Source organism: Mesocricetus auratus, unplaced genomic scaffold, assembly GCF_017639785.1.
Source record: "Mesocricetus auratus isolate SY011 unplaced genomic scaffold, BCM_Maur_2.0 Super-Scaffold_100013, whole genome shotgun sequence".
Lineage (NCBI taxonomy): Eukaryota > Metazoa > Chordata > Mammalia > Rodentia > Cricetidae > Mesocricetus > Mesocricetus auratus.
In genome coordinates, this window is record NW_024429196.1 from 77018539 (window position 1) to 77028795 (window position 10257).

General features: G+C 46.3%; 1 long non-coding RNA gene across 1 annotated transcript; it reads right to left on the bottom strand.

Annotated features, from left to right (window-relative positions):
- Nucleotides 1-4290: 4290 nt before the first annotated feature.
- LOC110342504 lies at nt 4291-10138 on the bottom strand. The gene is made up of 2 exons (XR_002384604.2): nt 10016-10138; nt 4291-4977 (listed from the first exon to the last, which is right to left on the bottom strand). It is a non-coding gene; the product is annotated as an uncharacterized LOC110342504 (long non-coding RNA).
- Nucleotides 10139-10257: the final 119 nt, after the last annotated feature.

Consider the following 10257-nt stretch of genomic DNA (forward strand, 5'->3'; position numbering starts at 1 on the left):
TACAGGGTAGTTACTGACTGCCAGGTGCACACGGAGGCTTCAAGGCACCAGATCTCCTCAGACTCCTATCTGTTCCAGGACAGAGATACTGGTAACATTCCCATTCTGACGAAGAGGAAGCCGAGGAACATAAAGTTTAATTTGCTGTCTGAAAATGTGGTAAAGCAGGGTCTCAACCCTGTCTATGCAATGCAAACATCCCCTCCTACCCCCACAGTTCATTATACAAAGGGAATGCTCACCCAGAATGTGTAAGCATCTGTCTGCTGGGCAGACTCCTTGTTCTCTCCAGTGCCACAGAGTCAATTATTCAGACAGGCATCTAGCAATGACAGTGACTTCTGCTTAGGGGAAAATACCACCATCTTGTAATCTGACTGAAAGGATCAAGAAAGAGGCAGAAGAAATATCAGAGACTGCCACATTCTCACACCGAAGCCCAGGAAATTTCTGGTGTGGTAGAACTTACATGAACAAGAGAGGTGGTCTTGAAGGAGGTAAGCAGACACACATGAAGACGTTGTAGAACCCCCCGATTTGGGGGCACGATGGAAGAGGGGTGCAGACTGCAGGACACAGAGGTCCCTTCTGAAATACCTCTATTCTGCGGGTGATCCCCAGGGAAGTCAGTGTAGGGACGGTAGCCATCAAAACTGGAAGGTGCACTACGTATTGGGAAGTAATTTAAGAGCAACCGGGGGATTATTTGTCTCTTCCTCAGATGCCAAAAAGTAACAAACTGTTAGCTTGCAGCAAGCTTTTCCACCGGAACATGCAATTCATTCCAAATACAGACTGTTCCCAGGGAAGATAAATAGCCCATTCCCAGGGATGGAGCACACACTTCCTTGGCAGCCTTAGGATGGAAGGGGAGCACCCACCGGTGGAAGGGGAGCACCCACCAGTGGAAGGGGAGCACCCACCGGTGGAAGGGGAGCACCCACCAGTGGAAGGGGAGCACCACTAGTGTTTGTGGTACAGAGCGAAAAGCATTGTGGTATTGTTCTCCTACACCCTTTGATGCCTCTGTCATCGACCCACTCCTCCTGTCCTGTGAGACCCAGCTCTGGTGTTCATTCTGATACAGGGGGAATTGAGGTTCCCAGTGTCATTATCAAAAGAGTTTATAAGCAGATGCCATCGGAAGCAGAAGAACAATTTCATTTGTAGAGTTTAAAAGAAAAACCACAGGGCAAGGCAGCTGCAGACTTCAGCTGCTGCCCAGAGAATGGAGGAAAAGAGGGAACAAGCCATGGCATTGCAGCTGGCATGGAGGCCAGACCCATGGGAAGGCAGTGCTTGGTCAGCAGGGAGGCTGTAGAGAAAACACAAGGGAACCCCAAATGACAAGGGGGAGAGGCAGAACACATGCCTAGAGAAGAGGCAGAAGAAGGGAGAAGTCAGTCTTCTGGGTAAGTCAGAGAAGCCGGTCAACTAAGGCCCGCCCATGCTTGTGAGCCCGAAACTTCTGCACTAGGGATAGGATTCTGGGATGGGAAAGTGCGGCCTCTCATAGAAGGAATAATTATTCCACTGATGGAGGAAGTCCTTCTGTGTATATGTTTGTCTTACTGGTTGATAAAGCACTGTTGACCAATAGGGAAGCAAGATAGGTGGAACTAGGAGTCGAGGAGGATTCTGGGAAATGTAGTAAAGGGTAGGAGTTGCCATGCGATCCCAGGAAGAGAGGACAGCTCATTATATATTCTACCCATCTCTTTATCATGACTTAAGGCGAGCCCATCTTCCTAGAGGTGGTCCCTTGGCCAAGATGGTGGAGCCAGCACAACGGGATGGAAGGTTAGGCTCCACCCAGACCAGAAATTCTACCCTCTTAACCATTAGCATTTTTTTTCTTTCTACTTTAACCATTTTCCCACAACACCATTAACATCCCACTTTCCATCCTTCCCAACCAGAAGGGATATCTTCATTGTTATTTTTTAATCTGATGTTTATTTTACTTTAATTTTAAAAAGTCATATTTTTATAGGGTAGAAAAAAATAGAGAAAACTACCAAAGGCTAGGGGTGAGTGAAATACAGGCATGTCCCCCTGCCATCCACTCTCTCTTGGACTTCCAAGAGGTATTTTCTATTTTCAGTTTCTTGCTGCTTTTCCAAAAAAAACAAAACAAAACAAAACAAAACAAAAATGCTGACAAAGCACGATCCCTGACTGTCCCTTGCTCTCACTCTCACTCCGCTCAGCATGGAGCGTGGTGATTCATCTGTAGGAGATGGGCAGATCGCCCTCTGTCTTTGCTCACGGCTGTCTGCCGTCACTGTCCCGTGGGCCCCTCCAGTGTCCCGTGGGCCCCTCCAGTGTCCCGTGGGCCCCTCCAGTGTCCCGTGGGCCCCTCCAGTGTCCCGTGGGCCCCTCCAGTGTCCTGTCACCTCTGCTCTGGTGCTTTCCTCCTGCTCCCACTGGCTGCTACAGCCTCCACCTACGTGCTCCTTCAGTCCGCGATTAAAAACTCAGTGGTGGCTAACACTGGCACTGCCCATTGCTGCATGTTCTGGGGGCATCTGCAGTCTTAATTTAGTAGGTACAGAATGCAATGGTTAAACTACAAAGCTCTCGTGTAGCCTAGCCTTCTCTCCAACCTGATTATAAAGCTCTTTCATGGAACCTTTTTTTTTTTTTTTTTTTTTTTTTTTTTTGGTCAGGAAACAAGAGATTCGCTAACTGGACTTGAGACCCCTTCCAAAAGAAGGAAATAGAGCCAGCTACTCAGTGCTAGTGAGGACCTAGGTCCTGGAGGTCCTTAGCCACTTTGCTAAGTCAGCATAATCCCTAACCCCATTCTGAACATTTGTCCTTCTGCCCACAGACAAGTATAGTCCTCACTCCTCAGTCAGGGAAACTTCTCTTCCCAACAGGTGGAGACCATTACAGAAGACCACAAGCAATCCAAGTGTAGAGTGGTGGAGCCCAGTCCCAACAGATGATCCACAAAACTCCCCATACCTAAGGCTCGGGGAACACTGCCCTAGAAGGGGTAGAGAGCCTGTAAGAACCAGAGGGGCAGGGAGTTTGCCGTGAGATTGTGTCTGCTAGTAATGTCAGGAGACACACCCATAAAGCCTCAGTAACATGACGGCCACACATGACCCAAGCAAGGATGGCACTAATAGACACACCAAAGCGGACAAGGGGGGAGGTTGGGAGTCCTTGAGGCCTCAGCCCTTCCCAGAGAACTACAGGCAGCTAAGGAATGCTGGGAGTGGGAGGAATGGTCTTCTCCAGGTCATTAAATGCCAAATGGTCAGCCCTGAAGACATACATACTGGTAACATTGTACAGACTGGGCAGGTTTTGCTCGCTGTTACACGTATTTATATGTCTAGATAAAAATATTTTTACAATATAAATACGTGTAACAGTAATGAGTGAAGGAAGAGTCCATGAATTTTAAACAGAGCAAGATGAGGCACATGGGAGGATTTGGAGGGGGAAAGGAAAGGAAGAAATAATGCAATTATATTATAATTTCAGAAGGAAAAGAACTGAAAAAGCAAACAACAGAAACCCTCATTCAATTCCATCAAAAAATAATAAATAGAGGTCTTATTTCTACACAATGAACTGCCCAAGCCTTGAGTTATTGCTTTATTTGATTGCTTTTGGCATTTGTGTAAATCTATGTAACCACCAATCAAAAGGAAGAATGACTAATTCCATGAATCTGGAAAGTTTTCCCCATGTACTTTTCTAGTCGTTTGTTGTTGCTTCAGGTGAAGTGTGTTCTCTGATGGTTTCACACAAGTACATAATTCATCTGACTACCCTTATTCTTCCCTCCTTATCTCACCCCGACTCCTTCCAGGACGCCATCCTCCCTGAGGGCTCCTCCCCAGGTTCATGTCCCTTTATTCTGTGGTCCTCTGAGTTTACCCTGGGCCATCTGTGTGAGCACAGGTGTGGAGCCATCCAAATGAGCCTGGGAGACTCTCCACTTGGCACACATCTGAAGATAATGGTTCCCGCCCCCCAGAATCCTTCAGCAGAGTGGGCTAGGACCCTATGGGTCCCTCCCTGACCAAGGAGTGACTGCTGATGGGTAGAGTCTCATATAGGCCCAGTGTAGGCAACCACAGCAGCAGAGAGCTCACTGCTGCAATGTCTGTGTCATCCTACAAGATGGCGTTCTGCAGCCCTTCTCTTTTTCTCCTGGTTCTTTTGTTCTTTCTGGTCCCTCTTGTGATGGTCCTTGAGCCTTAGAGGGGGTGGTGTAAATGTCCTCAGCAAGCTAAGTTCAAACATCACGCCAGCACCAGAGGCAATGACTAATGCTTACCACCATATTTAATTTAATTCGATTTAATTTAATGAATGTCCCAATACTTGCATGGGATAATACAGCAAGATGCTTATATTCCTTTATTATTTCTAATGTATGAGTAATGTTTTATTTCACAAGACTGATCTTTCTTCTTCTCTTTTTAATAAATTTCTCTTATTTCCTGTAATTTTTACATGTTATTATAAGAGTTCTGTAGTCATCACTTTGCTCTTTTCTTAGAGAAATATCTCGAACATGAGCTAACTGTCTGTTGAACTCTAACAGGAAACTACCCAAATGCCCCTAAAATGATCCTATGTGGAGGGGCTGCAGAGAGGGCTCAGCAGTTAAGAGTGCTTGGTGCTCTAACGGTACCTGTTTTTGGTTTCCAGCAGATCCCCCTCATGGGGCCTCGGCACCACCCATAACTCCAGTTCCTGGGTGTTGGGAGCCCGATGGCCTCAAGGCTTTCTCAGAGGCCCGATGAAAGGGCAAAGGGACGTCAGTGTTGTCGTTGCCCAATAGCTGACTAGTAAGATCCAGTCTGGGCCTGGAGCCTGGTCCTTCAATTGTTTAAGGCTTCTGTTCCAGGAACCCAGCTCTCCCCCGGAAGGGGTGCAGTCGTGAAGGCAGCTGTGTCTGCTGTCCCCTGTCTCCTCCTGGCCACATTGTCTGATTTAGTTCTGGGTCTCCTGCAAACAGTATACAGGATGTGTACTTAACAACCCTGCTCAGCAGAAGTCAACAGCTTTTGCAAGACCCCCAGGCCCCAATTATTGCATTTGTCTCCTTCCTTTCCCGTGTCTGGTCCTCCCTCCTGGCACCTTGCCTCAGGACCCTGCAGGGCTGTGTTTTCAATGCATCTGCAAGGCAAGCTTCTCTCCCTGTGTGGAATGACTGTGTGTTCGGTTACACAAGTAGCTTGCTGTTGGCTTCTTACTGCTCAGGCTTCTGGTTAGATACTCTTGCTGTCCAAGTCCACCCCCTTTAACTATCTCAGAAGTGGAACCCAGAAGCCCAGACTTGGCTGTTTATGTTGGGATGTTGGAAATGTCAGAGAGGCCCAATTTTTACTTTAAAACTCAAGGAAAAATTTCTCTCTCGTCAAATGGTCTGCAGCATTTTAGAAGACCATCCATCCCAAGTCGCCGGCCATGCCACTTTCTTGTAAGATTAGTCTGGTGACTGGCATAGAGACTGGGGCAGCTCCTTATCCGTTTCCTGGGAACTTTTCTATGAAATATTCTTGAATGTAAAAATATCCCTCATTGATTTAAACACAACCAAAAGGGTTTAAGAAAGCTATGGTGGGCAAAACAGACTAGTTACGTACTTCACAGGGCATGCCTCCACCTTGCCTGCTGCTCTGATAAAAGAAACAAAGCCCCTCAGACCAAAGAAGCCAGCCAGAGGACAGAAGAGAGTTTGTTATGGCCCACAGATCCAGGGTACCCATCGTGGTGGGGAAGGCGGCCTGGCAAGAGCTGGAGAGAGTAATGAATGCTTATGTGCAACTAGCTTTCGCTTTTGTGTACAGGAGCTAAGTGCAGAAAGTGCCGCTGCTCATTTTTAGGGTTCATTTTCCAGCCCTCATAACCCAATCAAGACAGTCTCTACAGGTGTGACTGGAGCCTTAACTGCTAGAAGATTCCAGACCCTGTTGAGTGAATAACCAGTAACCCTCACATAGCCCTCCCTCTGGGCAGATATGTCAGGTGGTGATTTCTACTGAGTGCTTGTTCATACATGCTGGCTATAGAAAATGCCCACTGCTAGGATTTGGGTTTGGGATGCCCCCCCACCCAAGCCAATAGCCTGTGGGGCTATTGCAAAGTCTAACCTTTAGGAGACAGGGCCTCACAGGAGATCTTGAAGACATCAGAGATGTGTTCATTTCTGTTCCCTCCCTTCTTTTCAGTTCCTGGTCATGCGGTAAGCAGACACACACTACTTTGTGACATGCAGCCTTGGGCCTACGGTGTGGCGTTGAGTAACCATGGACCAATGTTAAGAGAAGCTTTTTCTTTGCTAGCCACTTTGGTTTATCACCTGCCAGTCGCCTGGGCTCTGCCGCTTTGTAGTCCCCAAATAAACACACAGGAGGCTATATTAATTATGAAGCTGTTGGCCTTGCTTGTTTCTTACTAGGTAGCTCTGACTTAAGTAATTACCCCATAATTGTTAATCTAAGTATTTTTCTTACCGGAGAATAGTTCCAGGCTTCCTACCCCCATGGCGTTACATGTTGACTCTCTTGTGTTTCTCCTTCCCATAATCCTCCTGGACTCCTAGCCCCACCTATCTAGATTCCTATTGGCCAGCAGTAATTTATTGACATATACACAGGACTTCCCCAACAACCAAAATCTCCACAGCGGTGACCAGAAACAGGGGGGTCTCTCAATTATGGTGATGGAAAGCCCACTGAACAACCCACCTCTGACATGGCAGCAGCATATTTTTTTTGGCCCAATAGGTTTACCCATTACTGTTCATCTAACTCAGCAAAAACTCCATGGTTATTCTACGGTGAAGGCCGGTAACCCCAAGGCAACCCTGATGCAGAACTTATGCAGACGTGGTACTCTGTCAAAAATGGTTAAATAGCAGGCTCCATCTGTTTGCTTTCGGGCTTCCTGGTCAAGGGTGTCAGCCATTTTGTGCTGACTCATACCCCCTACCTCATGTCCAGGGTTAGCCATCTTGACCATCCTGGATATCTGTATCAGCACCATGTTTTCTAAACATGAGTTGGCCCTAAAGGCCCTGTATTCTCAACAGATGCCTGAAACATTCTCAAGAGTTTGTAAAGATTTGAGGCAGGGGATAGGGACTAGGTGGCATCCTAATGCATATCCCCCACGATGTCAGAAAAGATCCATGTCCACACTGTCCACATCCCAAGGCTTTTTGACCCACACACACAGTCTTCAAAAGTAACAAAATCTTTTAAAAATGATTTGCTAAATACACACCTACACCCGCTTCAGGACACACTGGTTTGTAATACACCAAATCTTACTGCAGGATGTGCCCTCCCACCCCCACCCCCAATAGCTTAAACAGCAAGAAAACAAGGTTATTTATGTTTGTTTGTTTGTCAAGTCTTGAATCAAAGCTATGAAGAACTCTCGTGCAGCTTCTCATATCCTGCAAGGGCTGTGACTCAAATCCAGGCGATAGAAACCTCACCATATGGAACCCGTTAAGGAATTCAGAAGAGCTAACAGAGCCCCAAGGAAAAATATATGCTATTGTGTGACAGTGTGGTTGTGTGATGTGGTTGCTGTGTTACAATGTGGTTGAATGTGGTTGCTGTGTTACAATGTGGTTGCTGTGTTACAATGTGGTTGCTGTGTTACAATATGGTTGCTGTGTTACAATGTGGTTGCTGTTGACTATGTGGCTATATTACAATGTAGTTGCTGTGTGACAGTGTGGTTGTATGACAGTGTGGTTGCTGTGTGACAGTGTGAGATTTTTCAGGGTTATTTAGAAATGCTCTTTCTCGCAGCGTTTCGCAAAGCTTTATCTCCATTTATGATATTAAAACAGGAAAGAACATTGGCAGAAAGCTTTATGTCATTTTTTTCCTGCCAAGGAGAATTCTAAGACCAGCATTTTCTTGTAAATGCCCTTGCTGGCAATAATTGCTGCCCAGGCATCGAGATACAATACGGATGTTTCCTTTAATCTAAGCTGTGTATGTTTCAATATCTAACCATTGAAGCCATTGTAACAGGAGACACAAAAAGAAATTACTTTGGCAGTATCCTGAGATGTTGGGACAGATGCTGTCATAGCCACGGGTTGAGAGAAATCTCTTCAAAGCAGGGGAGTCTGTCCCTGGAACCTTATCTATTTTATTGCAACACGATGGAATGTAGACATTCTCTCACACTGCATTCTCATCCACTGACTGACTTGGCTCTTAGTGCTGAGTGATAATACAAAGACAAACTTTCACCGACTTACCAACAACAGAAACAAGTATTTCTCATCAATCATGTCATTAAGGCCCCAAATGCAATGTAAAACTAGAAAAAGTAACTCAGATAAAATTGCATCTTCCCAAGGTGCTTATGGGCAGATGGTCACAGTCTTACAAACCTTTTCAAAGAGTCCCTCTGTGTCCGTGAAGCCCAGCATCTGCCAGTAAGAATATGACCACTTATCACGTGTTTCATCTACACTCGAGGTTTCCAGGGTTCCCTTTTTGGATAAAGATGGGTTTTCTAGAACTCATTCCTTGGCTGTAGTGGGGTATTCACTATCCCAGAATGCTGTGTGATTAAGCAGTGGGGAGATTTCCATTATAAAGTCAAATAATGTAAAATGATGTGGAATGACAGTGATTGGAAGGCTTATGCTGGTAAAGTGGGGGGTTGAGTCTAGCCTGGGCTACATAGGGTGGCCCTGATTCAAAACAAAAACACAGCAACAACAAAAGCCATTGAGTCACAGAGCAAAACAAAAAGATGTGACTATGGGAAAGGGCTTTGGGGTGACGGGGCTGGGGACTGAGGGCAATTATATATAATGCATTTATACCTGTATGAAAATGTCAAAGAACAAATTTAAATAGTTTTTAAACGATTTTAAAAAATCATTGAATGAGGTTCCATGAGCTTGGATTTCTGATCTACATTTATCTAAGTTTCGTAACACTGATGGGGACAGTTGTCCAATTTTTCAAGCAATGTTCTGAACTTAGTGTTTCAGTAGTAAGAGAAACTGACTGCTTTCCTGACCCTATGATTCTAAGCAATGGCCAGTGCTACTGTTGCCAGCCTGGGATCTAGGACCCTTGACCCTGAAGATACAACAGTGCCCTGGAAGTCCTCCGATGGCCAGAGCCCCCAGGGTTGGCTCTAAGGCTCCTTGCAGTCTTTATCAACTCCTTCCTTCCCTTCTTTTCCCCTCCCTCCCTCCTTCCCTCCCTCCCTCCCTCCCTCCCTCCCTCTCTCTCTCTCTCTCTCTCTCTCTCTCTCTCTCTCTCTCCATCCCTGATCATTCTTGTTCACCTGTTTTTTAAAGATTACATTAGGGGGGCATCTAGTCTATAACAGTTGAAGAGTCATCTTGAGTTCATTGAGGTTTCTGATGGCAAAATGTCTAGGTCAAAGTGTTTCAACATGCCTGGCAGGGCCTGTGCCCCCAGGAGTGTGGTGGTTAACAATGTTTGACTTGACAGCAACTGGAATCACCTCAGAGTAACACAGAATCACTCCTAGTTTGCTTTGCTGTTGTGATAAAACACTGACCAAAACCAGCTTGGGGTGGAAAGGCTTCTCTTCATTTCACAGTGACACCCAACCATTGAGTGGAGTCAAGGCAGGAGCTAGAGGCAGGAACTGGATCACAGGCCACAGAGCAATGCTGTTCACTGACTTGCTTCCCCTGGCTTGCTCAGCCACCTTTGTTAGTCAGGCCAAGCCCACCTGCCTAGAGACAGCACCACCCACGTTGGGCTGGACCTTACTATATTGTGTGCTACTTACCTTCATAGCCATTACCCCAAGCCAGTATGATCTTGGCAAGTTTGTAGCTAGAGATCTCTTTCCCCAGGCGACTCTAGGTTTGTGTCAAGTTAACAGCTGAAGCTTATGATGAAAGCTATGTCTCTGAGGTTAATTGAAGTGGGGGAGCCGCCACCCCACCTCCGGGCAGCTCCTTCTGGTGAGATAGGTCCAGATTGAATGAAAAGAAGAGCTAAACGCCAACACTCACCTCCCTGACTAAGCGCCCGCACTAGCTTCCCTCTGCAGCTGCCTCATGATGCCATCTCTGTGATGTTCCTGCCTTGATGGACAGCATCCTTGAGCTGTGGACAAAATGGAACCCTTTCTCCCTGCGCTGGTTAGTTCTTTTGTCTACTGGTACATCTAGGATCAGCTGGGGAAATGCCTCCATGGCATTCACCTGTAGACAAGTCAGTGGGGCATTTCCTTTATTAAAGACAGATGGGGGAG